Genomic DNA, 12,491 nt, shown 5'->3' with positions numbered 1-12,491 from the left:
CTGGCAATACAACAAACGTGCACACTCATTTGAAAAGGCATCACCCGAACGTGAATATCACCGGTACCGAAAGAAAAAAGACTGAAGTGCAAACCCAACTCCCGCTAGCATTTAAGCCTCCACCACTCTCAAAAAGTTCAGACCGAGCCAAAACTATTACAAACGCCAAATATCCTTATGTTGCCATGTTAGCAAAGCGCTACCTGGCTGTATCTGCTACCTCTGTCCCTAGCGAGAGGGTGTTCTCCACAGCAGGAGACATTGCTAGTGCCAGCAGATCTGCCCTTTCGCCAAGCAATGTGGACAAGTTCATCTTTCTTTAAAAAAACATGAAAATACAATGACAAGCAAGTCCTAATGTCAAACTGGCTGCTTAGGTACTAGTACAGTACAGTTCAAATACAGATTATTTCAGTTAATCGAAATGCTGCACCTTAATGTTTATTTTATTATATTTTGTATTTATTTGAGTGAATATTCACAGTTTAATAATAATTAAAAACCCCAAACTCACGACTCGAGTCAGACTCGAGTCGCATATTTTTTTACTTGAGACTTGCTTGACTAACATTGATAAAAGACTTGACTTGACTTTGACTTGGTATTCATGACTTGAGACTTGACTTAAGCTTGAGATAGATGACTTGAAAGGACTTGACTGTTTAAAATTAGATATTGGCGTTTGTTTTTGTAGTGAGATATTACGTTTAGTTCTTTTGAAAAACGTGATTATAGCGCCGTGCGCGCAAACCTGGCAACCCACTAGAAGGCAGGAGTCTCAGTTAACATGGCAGTGGCTAGCTTTACTCCAAAAATAGTGAAGTTTGGATTCAAGGATTATGTTGTCGATGACGGTAATAAGAAGAGAACAGCGGTATGCAGGGTCTGCAGCATAAAGATCAGTGACACGACCACCACAACATCCAACTTCATTCGTCACTACAAAAAACCCCACAGAGAAAGGTGCGTGCATGTGTTGTGTTAGCTAGAAAGCTAACACTAAGTTTAAGCTACGTTAGACTTGGTTTCAAATCGATTAAGCATTGCAAAGAGAAGACAATGGTAAATGAACACTAGAACCTCCAATGGATTCATTTGTACTAACCCTGATAGTGACGGGCTGTCAGGAGGGGGAGAGAGAGGAAAAGAGATGCCTCGTTTATTTCCCCTGTGTTATTATCAGAAGTTACTGTAAACTTTTGAATAATGTAGTTCATCTACTTTTAGTAGTTTGTTTAAATGTTTTAATTATGTTGTTTTTGTTTGTAGAAGTGCATCATTCCTTGATTTATTGTAAAATGAATCTGAACTTTTTGATCTGTTATGATCATCCACACTCTGCAGCTTTGGGGACAGAGCCTTCTCAGTGGCAGCTCCTAGGCTCTGGAATTCCTTCCCCCAAGATCTCTGTGACTCTGAGTCCCTCACAGTCTTTCAGTCCCGCCTCAAAACACATCTTTTCAACTCTGTCTACCCATAAGCCCCCCCCCCCCCCTCTCAATCAACTTCCTCTTGACTGCCTTTTTATTTATTTTACTATACTTACTTGTTTGCCTGTCCTTGTTTGTCTACCCTCCCTCATACTGTAAAGCGTCTTTGAGTTGTGAAAAGCGCTATATAAATAAAATACATTATTATTATTATTATGATAAACTGAAGCAATTTCTAAATTAACCCAATTAAGTGAGTTTTAAATATCGTCCTACTTAGTTTATAGTTTATGAAGAGGAACAAATTAAATGATTTGAAAATGATATCTATGTAGGTGCTGACGCTGTTGGCGGTTCTAGTGTTAACAGAAATTTAAATTAAATATGTGTAATGGCAAATGCCATATATGATTTTCTTACCTGGAATTCTGCCTTTTTGAACAGACTTTTTGAGTCCTAGCTATATTGTCTGCAGTTCTAGGGTTAATATGAATCTAATATGATTGTCATCGGTCTAAATTAGATTTCAAATGATTAACTGTGTATGTAATGAAGATCATAGTGTGGGTTAAATCCATTTTCATAACCACTGTCTTTTAACTGATTTAAATGCGGAAACTGGGCTTGTTCATCAGCATTTCGTATGACTTGACTTGACTTGCTTGACCTGAGCAATGACTTGACTTGACTTGCTTGACTCTCATCACAGTGACTTGGGACTTGCTTGATACTTGTAGGTCAAGACTTGAGACTTGCTCATGACTTGCACATGTAGGACTTACTCCCACCTCTGGTGAGTACTAGTACAGTAAAGTTCAAATACAGATTATTTCAGTTCATCGAAATGCTGCACCTTAATGTTTATTTTATTATATTTTGTATTTATTTGAGTGAATACATTATTCAAAGTTTAATACAAATTAAAAAAAAAATTATGTTTTGTGATAATTTTTTCTGCTGTACCGAAAACGTACCGAACCGAACCGTGACCTAAAAACCGAGGTACGTACCGAACCGAAATGTTTGTGAACCGTTACACCCCTAACAGCTAGCATTAGCTATATTGACCTTGTTTACACTTAGCGGTCCCATGTGTTAATCTGTGTATGTTACACTTGCATGAATGAGATCATTAAGTGCCTTGTAACTTCTTTTTTTACAGTTTCACTCCATTTAAATGTCAGTGGACTGCAAATAAGTAAATAAAGGAGCATGGCTGCTCATTCCCTGGCTCTTAAAATAGTTTGGCTGGCTGTTTAATCTCTGTTCACACTGAGACAGTACACATAGAGAAAACAGTACAACTAGCGTGTTTGTACATACAAGCAGGTCACACAGTATGATCACCAATACATAAAATCGGTTAAAAATCTCTTTTTATTAAAAAGTAAATGCCTTGATGGTCTCAGCCTTGGTGAAACTTGACATGTTTTGGTATGTGTCTGAACCTCTCTTTAGTGGTTCATTAATACAACAGATATTTCAACGTGTGCCTACTTTGTTAATTGACTGTTGAGGTTAATTTCAGTAGTTGTGTGCTATAATGTATATCAGGGGTGGCCAACCCGCGGCTCTCGAGCCGCATGCGGCTCTTTGCCTAGTTTCATGCGGCTCTTCAGTTCATATAGAATTTTATATGTGTGAGTTTGGGGGAGAGACACTGACTCCTGACTAGTGTTGCACGGTGTACCGATACTTGAAAGGTATACCGCGATACCCTGCCGTTAAAAACGTTACGATTCCTCCGTTTCATTAGTATCGGTACTTTAAGAATGACGGGGGAAAGTACTCCGGTGAGAAAGCGCCGTTTTAATAAGAGCCGTGTGTGTTCAGCGCTCTGCTTCCACTCCCTGCACTGCAGCCGTGCCTGCAGTCCCTCCCTCTCAAGCACGCACTAAGTCCCTCCCCTCTCTCGTGCACGTGCTAGCTGCCAGAGCATGTGAGAAAACGAGAAGCATGGCTGCAAGTGGGAGTACAACTGCCGCTGCGCCTCGGCTTGTTGATAAAAAAGACGCCAGAAGCGATTTTTATGTATTTTAGCTATATCTCTGACAGTGAGGGCAAGCCTACGGACACCACGAGGCCTGTCTGTAAGAAATGTATTAATTGTATTTAATACGAATTCTTGTCATTTATTTCATTTATTGTTCTCATTGTTTAAAAGTGTGTGTTATGGTTCTGGTTCTGGTGTGAAATAAAGCACAATAATTACATTTAAGACTGTTTCCATTTTTTTAAGAAAAATAATCGGAATCGCAATTCTTGACTTGGTATCGAAAACAAAATGTTGGTATCGTGACAACACTACTCCTGACAGTTAAACCTGATATTTAGTAAGTCTGTTAAGTATTGAATGCTGATCATTCTGACGTAATTTGACCGGTCAAAGTTGTTTGGGCTCGGATAAAATCGCTCCGTTACTTTCGTCCCGTGTTACTTTCGTCCCGTGTTACTTTCGTCCCGTGTTACTTTCGTCCCGGCTCTCCCTACGTGTGTATGTGTGGTGTCAGGTCTCATATGTTGTATGAGAGGATGACAGCGCATCTAATTTTGATGTGGCCCAAGAGCCAATCACAATAATACCTGCAATGTAACGGAGCCCCGCGCCCCCCCCTGAAATTCAAGGTGTTATATATAAAAATTTTTTTTAAATATATATAGCACCAAATTGCAAATAATCTATAACTGCTGTCACTTTTCACATTGAACCTGTGCTCTTTTATTAAATAAACTAAATGCTTTCATCTTAAGTTGTGGGTTTAGTGTTTTTAACCCTAAGAAACACTGATGCATTAATCAATAACAATAATCCACAGCTCCTCTCTCTGCTCCAGAGGATTTAAAGAATATATATCCCAATGCCACAAAAATGCATCAGTGACGTGGTTGAAATCTTGTCTCCAGAAAACAAAAAACTGAAACAAGCGGTATCAGTGACTGTGTGTTTGATGTGGCTCTTTGCAGTAACATAGAACAAATGTGGCTCTTAGTCTTAACCTCTGACTGGTTGGCCACCCCTGATGTATATACAAAGTGTGGCAACTTTTTCAGCAGGCAACTTTAGAATAGGGAACCTGTTCAGGTCAATTAGAGTCAAACTACTAAATATTTGTTATGAACAAGACTTCACTTTAAAATAGGGAACATATTCTTAGATATAAATACCTAATTAGAGTCAAACTACTAAATATTTGTTATGAACAAGACTTCACTTTAAAATAGGGAACATGTTCTTAGATATAAATACCTACTTTTGAGTTATTTAGACTTAATTAATAGTTTCATGTCTTGTTACATAGGAATAGATCATTTTTGTTAAGTGTTATTATGGGAGAATTAATTTTCTTGTGGTACTACTGCCTTATTAGGCCCATATTGAGCAGAGCATATTAAGACCAAAACTCATGTACAACAACTTCCTTACTTGCAATAAGTAAGCACCAATTAGAGGGTTATTATGGAAAAACTCTCAACTAATGGCTTATTACTTGTAGAATATGGTCATGTAGAATAAAGCATTAATAAGTGTTTTATAATGAATAATAAAGAGCCAATATACTGCTAATATGCATGTTAACTAATTAACTAAATTAACTAACTAGTTGATGGTTCATTTGTGTACCTTAATATAAAGTGTTACCAAAGGCAGACTTGGAGCCAATCCTGCAAATTCACCACACGTGAAAAACATGAAATGCTGAAAACCCAACCCCAGAAGGGGGGTCTGGGGGGCTTCTCCCCCAGGAGATTTTTATAAATACTAACATATAAATACTAACCAGTGCATACTGTGGGCCATCTAAGCTAATTAACAGATGGCCCTGAGCCCAATAGAGATTGCCCTGAAAAATGCGCCCGGACGAAATGACGCACAAAGGGTTTGGGGGGCCTCCCCCTAGAACATTTAGATGTTTGCAGGTCTTAGGTCTGGTGCATTCTCTAGACCAGTGTTTCTCAAACTTTTTCATACCAAGGACCACTTAACCAATAAAAAAACACTCGCGGACCACCTAACTCCACAAATATAAAAAAACACATCGTTTTTCTAGAAGAGATAACAAATCGCCTGAAAATGGTACAAACAAGTGGCAACATGTGTGATGAAGGTGTTGCGCTGGGCTATATCATGCAATCGAAAGTTAAACTTAACCTCGCTCCATTGTGGAGATATTCCCGTGAGAGTGCGGAAAACTGAAATTATTTATTTCAAATGTGACATTTTACCAATATACTCACGGACCACCAGTGGTCCGCGGACCACACTTTGAGAAGCACTGCTCTAGACTGAATTATAAGATGAACCACCACAATATGGTATTGTACAATTTCAATTGTATTCTTCATTTCACTTGTTTGTTTGTTCTTCTTTGTGTTTGCTCGCTTGCATGCCCTGCATAGCTTTAAGAAATAGTTAAGTTGTTGGTCAAAACACTTTCCATCTGATGAAGGCAAATGCCTTCCCAGATGTAAACAAGTAGAAAACATTACATTCAGTTATAACTGCCAAAACAAACATTATTTACACTATTATGGCCCCTGTTAAAAATGTTTGTAATGTTATCTACTGTAAGTTGGTCGAACGAATGCCTCCTCATCCGGAAGCTGACCGAGCAGACCCGAGCAGCAGTCGAGAGGAGCCGAGCGCATCCGCGAAACACAAAATGGTGACGTCAGAGTTCCCGTTAGCCGGCAAATCTAAATATCTTCGGTCAAAATAATTTCCCTTTAGAGCAATACCGCTTCAGTTGCGCCACTTATGTGACAGACAAGAAGAGTATGTGACAGACAAGAATAGTCAACTCTAATGTCTAACACTTAATGTGGAGAAAGAGATGTCCTGTATGGGTTGATTGTGCGTTGATCTGTTGGTAATGCCTCGGGGTTCCGGTGGGCATGTAAACAAATGCATAATGCTGCGCTATACTTTGTGGCCTCACCCGGTTGCATAGTGACACTTATTGTTTAGGTGTCTTTTAATAAGCAGCTAATCATATCATTAGCTAGAACTAGCTGGATCTGATCGATATGGACATAAACGCAAGTGAAGTCTAATCTGACAGGAGAGAGAGATCAGCTGCTGCTGACGAGTCGACACGCAGCTCTGCATGATCACATGCAGCGGTGAGCGGAACAAAACACACACTTCAGGTTAGAATATCACACGTAGCTATTTTAATTACCTCTCAAACTACCTAAACTAGTTATAGATATGTTTAGTTTTACTGTCGGGTCACTCATTACTGGTCCGCGAGCTGCATGATACTGGCATAATAGATTGCCCGACCGGGCAACCAGCAGGTGAGGCATCATTGCCCGAGCTAAATACTAGATGGCCCCGGGCCATCGGGCAGTCCTTAATGTCGAGCCCTGCTAACATATAAATACGCATTCTGGTACACTCTGAGAAGAAAGTAAATACATCTATTAGTACCCGACATATTTAATAATAGTTTATGCCATTTTTTTATTTTCACTTTGTTCTGACAGCTGAACTTGCTGCTCCTCACAGAGAGAAGAGCAAAGAGGAGATAGCCTGTGTGAATTATTTTAAATTGTGGATAAGGGTAGATAGCTCCCATTGTTCTTTGACCTGTCAATCATCAAACCGGGGGTCATATTTCATTACGTCTTCATTTTTATCTGAATATGTACCGATGGATGTATAAAGAGTAGTTCTACCGCAAAGTTATTCGAGAAGGTCCTCACTGCGGAACGAGGAATGGGGCGGGGTCGGATAAAAGGCGGGGTTGGATGTTCGACCCCGCCCAGAGAAGAGTTACGACATCTCCGTTCACTCCAATGGACCAGTTTTTTACAGCAATGGCAGATCGTGGAGCCTCTCAATAGTTTCCCGGAAGTTAGCAGCAGTAGAGTTGTACCATAATAGACCGTTCGTGATGGACTTTTAAAGGTAAGAAGACGTTTAAAGATTTATATTGCGGATATTATCAGAACATCTGAATCAAATTAACTACACATGTGTATTAAAGGATGTTAGTGGATTATCCCTTCAATCAGTATATTTAACGTTTACAGATAACAGATTAGGCTAGAATGCCGGATAAAGTTAGCAACACACGTTAACCACGAACAGCCTATTAATCTGTTCTCCTCATGTTATTTCCTCCAACGTTGTGGAATTAGAGAAAAGGGGCTTCTTAACGTGCTTTTATCCGGGGTGGAGGGAGTTACATATTAGTTAAATATAACATTGGGGCGTGTGATTGTAGTGGGTGGAGGTGGTGAAATGAGGATATCCATTTTGGAGTTCAAGCTAGTATAATATAGTTAACGTTACACAATAATAAGGAAGAGAGCTATTTTTGTGATAGATCGCTATCGATATGGATTTAGAGTGGATATTTGAGACTTCTAAACAGTAAACAAAAACGTAATTTATGGGTGAGTGTTTTTAGCAGAGCCATATTATGTCTTTGTGATTCTGTTGATTATTACCTGTCTGTATTAAGTTGCAGCTCAGCTGATGTTGGATTGATGGCAAAGGGAGAGGGACTTAAGTGAGAGTGAAAACACAAGGTAAGTTTAAAATAGGTCAGCAATGTCCCATCCTCTAGGTTGCTAGATGTATCTAACCCTTTCTCCTGTCTCCCTCTCTCAGCACAAGAACCCCAGGGGGATTCAATGGAGCCTGAAGACCTGCAATGAGACCCTCACCCTGCACCTGAGTCTCAACTCCCAGAGTTTTGCAAGCCTCTCCCTGTTCCTTATTTTTATTAAACAGACGTTAAGCTTCCCAATGGTGTGGTCTTCGTTTTGTGAAAAATATGATTACCTCACATATGTTGTTGCTGTTGTTGTCTTTTGTGATAGTTAAATTGCTCCTGCCAGCCATTCTTTCCTCCTCTCTGTGTCAGTGGGGAAACCTTACATTCATACTCCTTTCTCTGAGCGCTTGGAGCATCCCCAGGCAGCACAGCATTTATGTTCAGGTTCAAATTTGAGTCGGACTATTTAATGTTGTTTGAGCAGTGCATTGATAAAGAAAACCTTAAGGTTCATGCCTGTTTTGAAGAGCGCGGTTGAATGTTTGCATCAGCAAAACCTTTCACTGTTGTATAGATTTTTTTTTTATATACTTGTTTTTTTTTTTATATTTACTGTATTTGCTTTTTCGGTTCTGTTATCTTAATGATTGTTCTGTTATATGATAAATGTTGTAAATAATAAATGCTTTTTCTATCATTCTATGAAATGCAGTGCAATGTATCATTTGAAATATATGGACTAGATATGAGTATGCACAGAACTGACTAAATGAATAATCAATTAAAACAAATATTAAATAATGAACTTAAATACACTAATATAGAAAATATGACTTTTTATACCACATTGCACATGTGGTATAAAAAGGTATATTTAAATACATTCATGCATTTAATTAGTATGAAGTTTTTATATTTAGTTTTTAAATTATATTTAGTCGAGTGCAGATTTGTATTTGTACTTCTTGTAGTTGTCCAGCAGATGATGCTGTTTGTCTCATTAGGATATCCATACACCCCGCCCATCGGACGTCCAGCCCCGCCCACATCTGACCACGCCCCATTCCGCGTGCTGCAGTCAGGGCCTATAGAGTTATTCTGCCGTTATCTTGATTCTGATTGGCCAGAAGACTCGAAAAAACATCAGCAAAGATGTTTTATTGAGAAGATGATCACTACGTTTTCAAAACCGTTTATGTTCTCCGGCATTTCGAGTCCAACGCCTACTGCATGCGCAGCATTAGACAATCAGGCTTTCAAAATAAATGTTTGACTTTTTTTCACATTTATTTTTTTCACTCGTATATCTGCAACCCACTCGAAATGGGTCCCACCAGTTGAGAACCACTGCTATAGAACACACTACAGGAGACAGCACACCCAGAAAAGCAGAATAGGGCTTCTAACTGATATTGGAATTGCGATATGATTCCCAATATAAGGAATGACCATTTATTAAAACATTCACCTTATCAAAATATATGAAATAGCTGTAAAGTGATATTTTTGCAAGGAAACTTGATTTACAAACTTTTTATAAAGTCTGTAAATCACCGTTAGTAGGCCTTCTCTGAAGCACCACAATTCAGAATGATGGTTTCACAAATGTAGCCTTAAATGACATTTGGATATTTCACTAGTCCATATTGTGATCTCGATAAAATTAATTATTATTATTATTAATTGAGCAGCCCTCATAGATCTGTGTTTCTCTGTTTCTGTACGGACTCTTCACTGATGAAGATGAAGTGTGTTGACATGATGGGATGGAGTCGGCTGGATGGGCAATGTGGCCCTCAGCAGAGTGACAGCTAGGAGGAAATCAATAAGAAGGGGGGACTATAAGAGAGCCGAGTGTCATAGAACGTTACTGTCAGAGATAAAAGATGGAGGGATGGAAACATTGCACACCACCATTACCCACAATGCACAACAGTCTGAACACTAATTATCACTAATGAGAATAAAAAACGCCTCGTGAGCAAATACTCACTCAATGTCGTGACACCTATATTTTCTGTCAAAGTGTATTGTCTTTAGTCAAAAGTCATTTTAAAATGATTTTAACAATATCATTTAACTTTTCAAAACCATTGAATATATTTGAATATTCATAATTGTTCTGTTATTCAAAGTATCATGTGGTGAGACTGACCAGTCTTGACTGCTGTTTGGAAAAGTAATATAAAAACACCTTCTAATACCTCTAATACTTATTTGGCATAATGTTTCAAATGTTATTGTAGTCCTTTAGAACATTACAAAGCGTTGATTTAATATGTAAATCATACAGAGACATTATTGAACAAAAGTAAAAGTTGACTTTTAACAAACTCTCCTAATAAATGAAAGTACTTTGTTTCTAAACACTCAAGATGACTTTCAGCTTGTACATTTCTTTTACGGAAATGATCTATTTTTACGATAAATCATGGTCGCAAAACATACAAAGCATATTTGATTAATTTAGATAAAAAAACACTTAAATCTCCTAAATTAACATTTGACATCATTTGTTGTGTACGCAACAATTTTAATGTTGGAAACATTTTAATAGATGTTTTGTATTTTAAAATGAGCCTGTTGAAAATACGTCATTGACCCTTTTGCCTGAAAGAACACACCAGGCTGATCTGTGAGTAAAATATATCAAGGCTAATCTGACATGGAAGAAGGAAACCAGTAGCCTATATGATGATTATTCTGGGAGCAGAGACGAATGATAAGGATAGGGAAATGGAGTGAGAGGAGTGAGAGGCAGAGAAGCCTCTCATACTAATCTGACAGAGGAGATCTTTTATACACACTGACAGCCTCTTCTGCTTGGCTGGCTACACCAGTCTCTCCCTCTCTCCCTCTCCTCCTCTTCAACTCTCCCTCTCTCGCCCTACTCTCATCCTCAATTACTCTTTCATCTCTCTCACTCCTTTATTCCCTCTCACTCTTTTTCGAATCCATCTCAGGCCCATACACACTGTACAGTTATGAGTGGCGTGACTTGTGAGCAGAGTGATGAGTTAGTATGAAGTTGTGATTGATATGCTCAATTTGTAATTTACAGCCACTGTGCCACCATTTCACTTCAGTTTCTCCTCTTTCAACAAATCCTTTGAAATGGAATTTGAGATGCGCATAATGGGAAATGAGCCCCCCTTGCACTCAAACAACAACAAAAATGTGCTTTACCCTGTTTTGCCCAAATACTTTATTGAGTATGATAAGGACAAATAAAACAATATATATCTTTATAGAATTTGTTACAGACATATGTTGTTGTTACAGTTCAGCATTTTTTTTTCAAATAGTCAATATCCAGATTGTGCATGAACAAATAAGCGTGCAATGAGTTTATGAAATGTCTTTCAGGCAGGGGGGGGTTAATGCCTCTGGAGGGAACACAGCTATGTTAGCCTCTGCAGACCATTTACATGCACTAAAACCTATAGAACACACTACAGGAGAGGCGAGGGTTAACCCAAAAAGCAGAATGGGGCCCCATCAAGTCCTATTCTGAAATCAAGTATGTAGAAAGGAGCCATCAGCTCAGGTAGCACTCATGTGTTTCAGCAGCTCTACTATGATGTGTTTTGAGCAGCGTTTCTCAGACAGCGTCCTGTTGCAGCTCAGCGCTCTGCATACATTACTCTCTCTCTCCCTCCCTCCCTCCCTCCCTCCCTCGTCTGCTCTCTCCATCATTTCTTCAAGTTGTGAATAAATTACTCCTCTCCGTCTCTCTGTCTGCACTTCCATTCATGTGGGTACAATAGGCTGTTCCCTGTACACTGGGAGCTTCTGGAGGGACTAATGTACTCAGGATTAAGTCCTTTCACACACGTTGTGTTCACATTACACACTCCTCACAACTCCATGTTCAGGACTGTTTCATACAACATGAAAAAGCACATATGTCTGATGGACATAAATAATGTCTGACCGTCAACATCGGTTTCTATAGGAGACTGGTGATTAAATCGGGGGATATCACTGACAATATTGGATCAGGGTCATTTAATTGAGGTATATTAAAATGTATTTCGGAGGTTATTTGATTATCTAGTGCAGGGGTTTTCAAAGTTTTACACACCGTCTTATTTGACTTTCTCAGGACTTAAACCTGTTTTTTGGGGGCAGACCCCAACAAAGAAAAAAATATATTTAAACATGTAAGCAGGGCCGGCCCTTGGCATAGGCAGTATAGGTGAATGCTAAGGGTGCATCAATCAATGGGGGGGGCGCCGGGGAAAAAAAGAAAAAGAAAAAAAAAGTTAGAAAAAAAAAAATGGTTTTAATTATTTCATAACAACACAAGTACATCTTGTTATCTTATACTAACAGAACTACGCCTATATTGCGTACAGCGTCCATAAACTATGGCGCACCCCCCCCAAATCAAGTTGAACTGCCCCAGCCCTAGTAAAAACCAGAGGTTTATGTGAAATAGTTTTTTTGAAATAATGGTTTTAGTGTGCAATTATAGGTTTTAATTTTGTATTTGTGTTCATTGAAAATAAATCAAACTCGTAACGTAAGGTCATCATCTTAACTTATTAAGATC

The 12,491-nt window shown here is 38.8% G+C and overlaps 1 protein-coding gene and 1 long non-coding RNA gene across 2 annotated transcripts in view; one reads left to right on the top strand and one right to left on the bottom strand.

Annotated features, from left to right (window-relative positions):
- Positions 1 to 12,491, bottom strand: part of tox (thymocyte selection-associated high mobility group box) — a 101,956-nt gene that overhangs the window by 37,073 nt on the left and 52,392 nt on the right. The gene's annotated exons all lie outside the window — the stretch shown is intronic.
- Positions 7,310 to 8,175, top strand: LOC139435614 (uncharacterized). The gene is made up of 3 exons (XR_011644841.1): positions 7,310 to 7,341; positions 7,907 to 7,967; positions 8,050 to 8,175. It is a non-coding gene; the product is annotated as an uncharacterized lncRNA (long non-coding RNA).

The sequence above is a fragment of the Pseudochaenichthys georgianus genome, chromosome 17, assembly GCF_902827115.2.
Source record: "Pseudochaenichthys georgianus chromosome 17, fPseGeo1.2, whole genome shotgun sequence".
Taxonomy (NCBI): Eukaryota; Metazoa; Chordata; class Actinopteri; order Perciformes; family Channichthyidae; genus Pseudochaenichthys; species Pseudochaenichthys georgianus.
This window is presented reverse-complemented; position numbering and strand designations above follow the sequence as displayed.